The following is a 9942-nucleotide window of genomic DNA, read 5'->3' as shown; positions in this document are numbered from 1 at the left end:
TGTATGTATGTGTGTGTGTTGCTGGCATCCAATGCAGGCCCTCGCTAGCTAGGCAAACACTGTACCACTAAGCTAGAGGGTATATTTAAAGGCTTGGTAGAATTTTATGAATGTCTAAGCCTGCTATTTGTGTTTCAGGGATAGATTTTTCTCAACTGATCCAATCTTTAAAAACAATATTATGGTCTTTAGGGGTTTTTTGTTCCCTCTTGCATCAGCTTTAAAAGATTTTGTTTTCAAAGGAAAATTTCCATTTTATCTATGTTTTTAAGTTTGTTGGCATGATGCTTTCATAGTATTCTTTCAGGATTTACAAAACCTCTTATCTATCTGTGCTTACGTTCCTTTCCTTATTAGTTTATTGTTTGTTTATGGCTTCTTAGTTTTTCTTAAACAGAAATGATTGTCCTGTACATATAACAAGACAAAACAGCTTTTATTTCAAAACAGATATTTTTTTGACCTCCTGTACTTTTCTCCAAAGTTTTAGTTTCTTCCCTAACCTTTATTAAACATGCATTACAGTTTTTTTTATAATAATAATTATTATTAACTTCTAATATATTCCAATCTTATTATGATTTCTTTTTTAACTTATGAATTACTGCAAAGTTTGTTTTTCTTTTCTTTTCTTTTTTTGTGCCAGTATGGGGCTTGAACTCACATTCTCCCTTGGCTTTCTTGCTTATAGCTGACATACAGCCACTTCAGCCATACCTATATCTTAGCTTTTTGCTGGTTGATTAGAAACAGAATCTCTCAGTCTTTTCTGCCTTGGCTGGCTTCAAACTGTAATTCTCCAGGTCTCAGCTTCCTGAATAGCTGAGGTTATAGGTATGTGCCACTGGCTAAACAGTGCTTTTAAGTTAAAAAGAAAGATATTTATTATTATTATTATTTTGGTCCTAGGGCTTGAACTCAGAGACTGGGTGCTGGCCCTGAGCCTCTTTATGCTCAAGGCTAATGCTCTACCACCTGAGCCATAGGGCCACTTCTAGTTTTTGATTGGCTAGTTGAAGATAAAAGTCTCATAGGGATGTTTCTGCCTGGGCTGGCTTTTATATGTGATCCTCATATTTCAGCCTCCTGAATAGCTGGGATTATAGGTGTGAGCCACTGACACCTGGCTTTGTTAAATCAGGTTTATTAACTGTACTTTTCAAATAATAAATAATCTTTCCTTCTTTCTTTTTTGCTTTCTTTGCAATGTTGGGTGTGTTAGGCTAGCACTACTCCTAGCTGTTACATCTTCATCCTTTTTTCATTTTTATTTTGTTTTTCAGATTGAGTCTCACTGCTACCATTGATCCTGGTCTAGCCTCCAACTCTCGATCTTCCTTTCTCTGCTTCCAAATTATAGAGATTATAGACATTCAATCACCACCACACTTGGCTTATAAAAGGTGTAAGCTTTTAGTCTGCTTGGTAGCTATGGAATTAGTGTTTGAATTTCCCTCTATGGATATGAATTGAGCATATTCTCTTGTCATTCTGTCAGTTTTTTTTTTTTTTTAATTTGGAGCAATTCACAATTGTTACATCTTCCTGGTAATTTACTGCCTTTTCCTTAAGATTGCTTTTATCTGGTATTAATAAGTATATCAGCTTTTTTTTTTGAGTTCTTACATGATATGTCTTTCCTTATCTTTTGTTGCTATGACTTTTAGTTTGTGTTTAAAAATAAAATACATCTGGAGTCTTTGGTGTCATGTACCTCAAGTGATAAGTTTGGTGGCTTGTTCACATTTTCTGGATTTATTATTTTGAATTTCTTCTTCATGATGGTTTTCCTTTACCTTTTTTCTCTCTCCTTTCCAGTTTCCAAATAGGATTGTTTTGTTTAAAAAACAAAACAAAAAGTTCTCCTTAATAGAGAACTCTCTTCCAAGCAGTTGCTTGGGGCCTGAACTCTGGGCCTGGGTGCTATCCCTGAGCTCTTCAGCTCAAGGCTAGCTCTCTACCACTTGAGCCATAGCTCCACTTCTGGCTTTTTTCTGCTTATATGGTGCTGAGGAATTAAACCCAGGGCCTCATGCATGTGAGGCAAGCACTCTACTACTGAGCCACCTTCCCAGACCCCTATCTGAAAATTAGGCAGTTTAAAACAGGAAACATCTTTTTTTCTCTTAGGTAGATCTGGAATTTGGGAGTGGCTTTCTTAAGTGGCTCTGGCTTGGAATGTCTCAGAAAGATATCGCCAAAATTTAGCTGCGAGCTGGATGTGGCAGTGCATACCTGTAATCCCAGTACTCAGGAGGTGGAGGCAGAGGAATCTTGAATTTGAGACCAAGCTAGACTACGACTCTGTCTCTAGGGAGAAAAGAAAAGACAAGAAGACCAGAGTCAGGTACTGGTAGTTCATGACTTTAATCTTAGCTCCTTGGAAGGCTGAGATCTGGGGATCGCAGTTTGAAGCCAGCCTGGGCAGGAAAGTCAATGAGAATCTTAGTTCCAGTAAACTACCAAAAAAGCTGGAAGAGGAGCTGTGATCAAGTCATAGAGCACTAGCCTTGAACAAAGTGAAGCTCAGCACCAAACAAACATGTTGTTGTTTTTTTTAATTTAATTTTATTTTATTTGTGAACATACTGTACAGAGGGGTTACAATTACATGGGCAGGATAATGCGTACATTTCTTATCAAGCATTGCAGCCTCCTCCTTTGTTTACCCTTCACCTCCCTTCCCAGCCTCCTCCTCCCCCCCCATCCTTCCCCCCCTCCCCCCCACCGACATTGTAAAGCTCGTTTTTGACATGACAATTTGTACTTCTCATTGTTGCAACAGGTCCACCTGAATCCTTAAACGACTCAAACAAACATGTTTTACATTCATATTCTTTTGTTAATTTTACTGCACAAGAATTTCATCTTAACCCATACAAATTTTATTTCTATGCATCAATGTATAATGATTTTATTTCATTTCTATGGTTTACTTATTTTTCTCAACTCTGCCTATGATTTTTAAAAAATTATGCCTTTGTGTTTGAGGTTTTTTTTCATTTAGTTTTCTTTCTTCTCTTTTTTTCCCTTCCTTCTTTCTCCCTTCCTTCCTTCCTAACTTCCTCTCTTACTTCTTTTTTTCTTCCCTTTTATTAGGTTGGGTTATATGTGTCCCAGCTTGGCCTAAATCTCATGTGGTCCAGACTAGCTTTAAATTTGAGATCTTCCTGCCTTAGCCTCCCAACTGCTAGTATTATAAGTGTGTGGCATCATGGCCAGCCCAATTATTTTCTATATGATTTAAAATACACTTATACCATTGTCATTTATGTTATCTGAATATCTTGGAGGCAATTCAATACAGTGGGTTTCTTGTTAAAAGACTACATCTTCCCGACATGCTTATATAGAATTGTTTATGATGTGCTTTGGTTCTAACCTCATCTCCAGAGAGACTTTATCTGTGGGGCTTGGACAGAAGCCAGTCCTTTTATGACAGGTACTTTTTCTGAACATCTAAGTAGCATCATTGAATCAATGGAGGTCTGTCTTAATTTAGATCTGAAATGTTCCCTAAAGTCTTATGTGTTAAAAGCTTGGTTGCCAGCTTTGAGAAGTGATTGGATCATGAGGAGTCTGATTGGCTCTATTGCTAGATTGGTAATTGGCAGTGTTATTGCAAGGTGATAGACACTAGGAGATGGGGGTGTCTGGAGGAAATATATCACTGGGGATGTGTCTTGTTCTTGAGCCTTTGTTCTCTGCTTCCTGGCCACCATGAGGTGACATTGTCAGCCTCACCTCAAGCCCACAGTAGTGGAACTAGCTGATCATGGGCTGAGACTTCTAAGTCTAATATCCTCTAAGATATTTTGTCATATGGGGCTGGAAAGGTGGCTCAGTGGTAGAGCGCTTGCCTTGTATGCATGAGGCCTGGGTTCGATTCTTCAGCACCACATAAGCAAAAAGGAAAAAGCTGGAAGTGGCGCTGTGGCTCAAGTGGTAGGGCACTAGCCTTGAACTGAAGAGCTGAGGGACAGTGCTCAGGCCCAGAGTTCAGGCCCCACAACTGGACCAAAAAAAAAAAAAAGATATTTTGTCACAGTAATGGAAAACTAACCCACAGCCATTCTAAAGGTGGATAAATATTGGCCTGGAAACTTTCTCTTTTTTTTCTTCTTTTCTTTCTGGTCTTAGAGATTGAACCCAGGGCCTTATGCATGCTAGGCAAGAACTACCACTGAGATAGTCTTTGTGATTTTTTTTTTCTTTTTTTGTACTGTTGGGAATTTTGCTCAGGGTTTTATGCATGCTAAGAACAAGAATTACCACCATGCAACATTTGAGTGCTTCAGATCCCTTTTATGTTGATTTCCACATTTGTGGCTCCTCTAATCTTGTGGTATGAAATCCAAAGAATGCTTATTTGCCTACCTAGAGCAGAGTGAGATTCTGATCAATTTCCTTGTCATTTTGCAGCGTTATTGGGTAGATCTTTCTTCTAATTTCTTTATCAGCATTTTGGCTTTTGTTCCAGTACCTTCATTTCCACTCCTACTTTACCCTAGCCCCAAGTCTTGTCTTTTGATCTGGGTATTAAAACTCAAGTCTGGCACTGGAGGCATGGCTCACATGGTGAAGCATCAGCTTCAAGTGAAATAACAAACAAGATGGCAGAGCCTTGAAATTACTCCCCAGTTCTGACATAGAAACAAAAACAAACCAAATTTAAGCCTCTGTGTTGCAGCACTGTCTCTTTATCTTTCCTTCATGCTTATGTAGGTATTGAAAATGTGTGTGTGTGTGTGTGTGTTGGCTTCTCTAGGTCTTTACACAGGAAGGGGTTGGATGTTTCCTAGTTTTCAGTCTTACCAGGAACCCACTCTGCTCATGAGGCTGTGTCAGGAAGTGGGAGTCGAGGTATCCACTTATGCTTGAGTTGCTTTGTACACCTGCCATTCCTCCAGCAGGGATCAGGGGCTCCCAGGCAAAGCCTGCTGATGGTAAAATTCTATGTTAGCGTCTTCTCACTCACAGCAGCTCTCCTATGTTCCTGGTCCTCTGTAGCATCCTGTGTGCCCTTCCTCACTGTGCCCTGACCTTCCACAATACTCTAGGGTCTTTCTGGGTTTTTCTTATAGCTGCGTTTTCCCCCTCTGCTTTCCGTGGAAATATGCCTCACCAGTATCTCTGCACTGTCCAAAGTGTCCAGGTGACAATTAGCTAATCTGATAAGCTCATTCATGCTAATGTGCTAATGAAAGAGGACTAGAGAAAATGGCTGTCCTTCCCCTACCTCCTAATCAGGGGCTCTTCTTCTCCTGCCAGGTGACATATGTGCATAGCAGCAGTCAGCTTCTAGGGACCATGACCCGGCTTTAGGATTCTAACCTGGAAGACTGACATTAATGGAATGAGATTTGGAAATCAAGTGGGAAGGACAGCTGAGTTGAAGCCAGCAAGAGAGGGTCAGCATTGGGCTCACATGACCCTCAGCTCACATGTAAGGGTCTATCAAGTGTTTGCTCCATTAACCCTTTCCTACCTAGACTGAAAAGAAGGCTTCTCAGAACACCTCTTTGCTAGATCACATTTACTTTTATTGGAAAACCCAAGAGCAACATAAGAACCAGAACCCCGTTGAACCAAAACCACATTGAGATCATTGTTAATTCCACTGACTAAGTCTACACCCTCTGAGTGAACAGTGAAGAGGGTGACACAGCCTTCAACTGAGAATCAGAATCACCTAGGGTGCTTTAGGCACAAGAGAGATGAACTGATAACTGATGATTAATTCCTACTACTATTACTGTTCTTTCTGGGATTCAAGGACCCATTCTAATTGGTCTCAATTCCAAAGTTATCGAGCCAAGTCTTGTGTAAGAGGCTCAATGGCCTTGATTCACCACAGAGCCTTAGCTATGTTATAGGAAAGAATATTCCGGTTTTTATTTACTTTTTTCTTGGTTCCTTGTATGTTCACGAAGCAGATGTTTTGGCTTAATTATTACCATGCTTAGGGTCTAAGGAGAGGGCATTTTGAGGAACTATGCACTATTATGGTTTGCTTTAAGTGTTAGGTTTTTAAAAAGAGGTAGCCGAGTAAGAGCAGCACCACGCATGTGGTATTCAGGTAAGGGGTAGGTTTATTCAGTAGACCTGCTGGGACCAGGCAAGGTTGGCATTCCACGAGGCTGGCAAAAGAGAGCGTCTGGCCCTGGGTTAGGCCTTATATAGGGTAGGGGCAGGGAAAGGTGTGTCCAGGTAAACGAAAGTGGGACCAGATGGGAGAAAGGTGTGGCCACATCAGATTAAGATGTGACCTCAGCGGATGCAGATGTGACCTCTTCCAAGTGTCCCAGTTGCCTAGGTAACGCAGGTACTGGGCGGGGTCTGTTCACCATCCACCTTACATTAAGAATACGTTGCCTGTCACTATGTTAGGTGTCCTCCATTTAAATCTTCCCTGTGTGTTCTGCTGTCCTGCCCATTCCCCTGCATGCTCCCTCCCACCCCACCCCCAGGCTGGTCCAATCAGCAGATTTCTTGCCCCTTGTTTCCTGTTGGATATGGCCAATGAGGAATGCAGGTAGAAGGCTGGAGGCAGGGAGGAGAGAGAGTAGGGCATTTGTGCTCCCAGCTCCCTTCCTGTAGGCCAGTTGAATGCACGTTTCCCTCCTTTGAAAACCTTCTCGCTCCAGAATCCCTCCTTTGTGCAGCCTTCCCTTGGTTGGCCTCTGGTACCCTTCATCTAGCCTATCCCAACGCAACTCTCTCCTAAAGGTTTCTTTCCTCATCGTTCAAAACTTTGTGGAGAGTCCCTTGATTAAAACCCATTCCCATGCCATGCCTTGCTGGGAAATTGACAGATAAAACACTTGTGTTTTTGTTATTGTTGTTATTATCGTTATTATTTCCTTTCCTTTGTTTCCTTTTCTAGTTAGCATCTCAATGTGTAGCCCTACTGGCCTCTAATTCAAGATCTTCTGTTTACCTCAAGCCTCCTGACTGCATACCTCTGTGTCTTTTTAAGTTAATTTAATTTTATCTGTTGTGGAGATTAAACTCAGGGCCTGGGCACTGTCCCTGAGCTTTTTCACTCAAGGCTAGTACTCGACCTCTTGGAGCCACAGCACCACTTCTGGTTTTCTGGTGGTTAAGGGGAGATAAGAGTCATAAAAATTTTCCTACCTGGGCTGGCTTTGAACCATGATCCTCAGATCTCAGCCTCCTGAGTAGCTAGGAGGTTGAGCCACTGTCACCTGGCACATTGGTGTCTTTCAATAAAGGGTCTCCTCATCATCCTAGGTAAAGACCTTTGTCAACTATACTAACCACACTAAAAGCTGGATTTCAGGCTATACTACTCGCATTTAAAAAACCTGAATCTCAAATGTGCCAATATTTAAAATTAAAATTCTATAAGACCTAAGGCAAAGTGTTTGAAAGTCTGCTGAGATCATCTTTTGTTCCGTCTCTTCCAAAATGAACCGTGTGGTGAGTGGTGCTGAAAGAGAAAAATACAAAAACTTCTCTGTAGCACATTTTTCTGATTGCTTATTCCATAGCCACTCTGCTTCCTCTTCTGCATATAGAGCTCATATCTGGTTCCAGAATCTATCTACATGTATCCTCAAAGGAGAGTTAATTTTGATAAGTGTGAGTCTCAGATGGCATTTGCTTAGGGTGGGTATGTGACTCAGACCTGACCAATAAGATGTGAAGGCAAGTTGGCTTGTTCCTTCTCCACATGGCAAACAGGCATTCTTTCAGCCTGCGAGTGTTGTGTTGGAGTATCCTGTTATCATGGAAGCCTTGGTCTAAAATCCAAGCAGCCTGTGCAGACGGCGGAGCCAAAGGGTGAATGGAGCCTGGCACTGGTGGCTTATTCCAGTAATCCTAGCTACTCAGGAGGCTGAGATCTGAAGATCATGTTTTGAAGCTGGGGCAGGGAAATCCATTAGACTATTATCTCCAATTAATCCTCAGAAAACTGAGGCTAAAAGTGGTAGAACACTAGCCTTGAGTAAAAGAACTCAGGGACAGCACCCAGGCCCCAGGTTCAAGTCACATGACAGACAAATAAAATAAAATAAATTCTGGATCTGGGTCATGGATGACATCACTCAGTAGAGAATTTAACCTGCAGCAGCGCCACCTATCTCTGAAAGTCGTATCGTGTGCCATAGTCATTGTCCTATTTAATCAGGGACCTCTGGGGTCCAAAGCCTAAAATGTCCTGATGTATCCCTCTCTCTCCCACACATGGCAAGCAAACACTGGCTTACCTATATCTCCGTTTCATCTATTTCTAGGGCTGGCCCTGATGTCTTCTGAATCTTGAAAAAATAAAAATGGAGGGGTGTTAAATGTACTGGTTCTGTCTGGGTAGAAACCTGAACTCTGAGAGAATGGCAATAATAATTGCCAACACCATCTCTTTTTATTATATATTTATTTCTTGTGTCATTCCTGGGGTTTGAGTTCAGGGACTGGGTGCTGTCCCTGAGCTTTTTCACTTAAGGGCTAGGGCTTTATCACTTGAGCCACAGCTCCATTCCTGGCTTTTTGGTGGTTAATTAGAGGTAAGAGTCTCACAGACTTTCCTGCCTTAGCTGGCCTTAAATTGCAATCCTCAAATCTCAGCCTCCTGAGTAGCTAGGATTTCAGGTGTGAGCCACTGGTGCCTGGATCCATTTGGAATCTTTTAGAACTCACTTAACAAACCCAAAGAAGGAAATCTGTACATGCACAGTGATGCTGTTCCTTTGACATTAAATTAGTATTAAAATAGGAGGAAGACTCCTCTTAGATTAGGCTCCTACGGAGACAGAGAAAGCAATTGACGAGAAAAAGCAGCTGCTCTCCACAGCAAGCTCAGAAATGTACAATGTAATGAAAACATTTATTTTCAAATATATTTCAGGAGTCATATATTGTGATATGTGCCTAGTTCATGCAAATATTCAAACTGCAAATATTCAACTTTCTCAAAATGGAGAAAGTCATTTTGATAAAGTACGATGTGCGCAATGTGAGCAAATGCACTCATTATGTTCAATGCACATTAATGTGAAAATTGAACTATGGGATGGGGGAAATTGGGAGGAATGATGGAATGGGTGACAGTGATCAAGATGCATTGTACTCATAAGCTGACTTCTAGAATTGAAACGCCTTTGTACAACTACTTAATAAAAATAAAATTGTTGGGCTGGGAAGGTGGCTCAGTGGTAGAGCGCTTGCCTTGCATGCCTGAGGCCCTGGGTTCGATTCCTCAGCACCACATAAGCAAACAGAAAAAAGCCGGAAGTGGCGCTGTGGCTCAAGTGGTAGAGCGCTAGCCTTGAGCTGAAGAGCTGAGGGACAGCGCCCAGGCCCAGAGTTCAGGCCCCACGACAGACCCAAAAAAATAAAAATAAAAATAATAAAATTGTTAAATATTATTGTTATTATTAAGGTGTTGTACAGAGTGGTTACCATTTCATAAGTCAGGTAGTGAGTACAATATTTTTGGACAATGCTACTCCTACCTTTGCTTTCCCATCTCCTCCTCCTTTCTCTGTCTACAAGTTGCATAGTTCCTTTTCCACATAGTGTATACTGAGAAATAAATATTTTTTAAGCCAAGAACATTGTGTGATTAAAAAAAAAAGAATTACAAAGAAAAAGAAATCCACCTTAGGCTTCTGCTTCTCCAAGTACAGGTCAGGCTGCTCCTCAGGCACTGGGCTCTGGCCCTAGAACCTGGCTGGCAGTGATTCATTGTGGGTGTTGGTGGGCTGTGCCTTTGAGCTCAGGTGAGGTCTGTTTTGTGTATGGCTTCCTGTTTATTCATTGACCATCTAGAAGGAAGCAACTCCTATGGCCAATTCCTGATTCAGAATTCTTCCAAACTTGATCTTTCCCAGAGTACCCTTTTGGGTTTGAGTTATGAAAACTGCAGAAGGATCTAAACATTTACAGTTACCTTCTGCACTCACTTCTCTTCCTCTC

Source organism: Dipodomys ordii, unplaced genomic scaffold (genome assembly GCF_000151885.1).
Source record: "Dipodomys ordii isolate 6190 unplaced genomic scaffold, Dord_2.0 Scaffold16, whole genome shotgun sequence".
Taxonomy (NCBI): Eukaryota; Metazoa; Chordata; class Mammalia; order Rodentia; family Heteromyidae; genus Dipodomys; species Dipodomys ordii.
The sequence above is the reverse complement of the archived record's forward strand: the minus strand, read 5'-3'. Positions refer to the sequence as shown.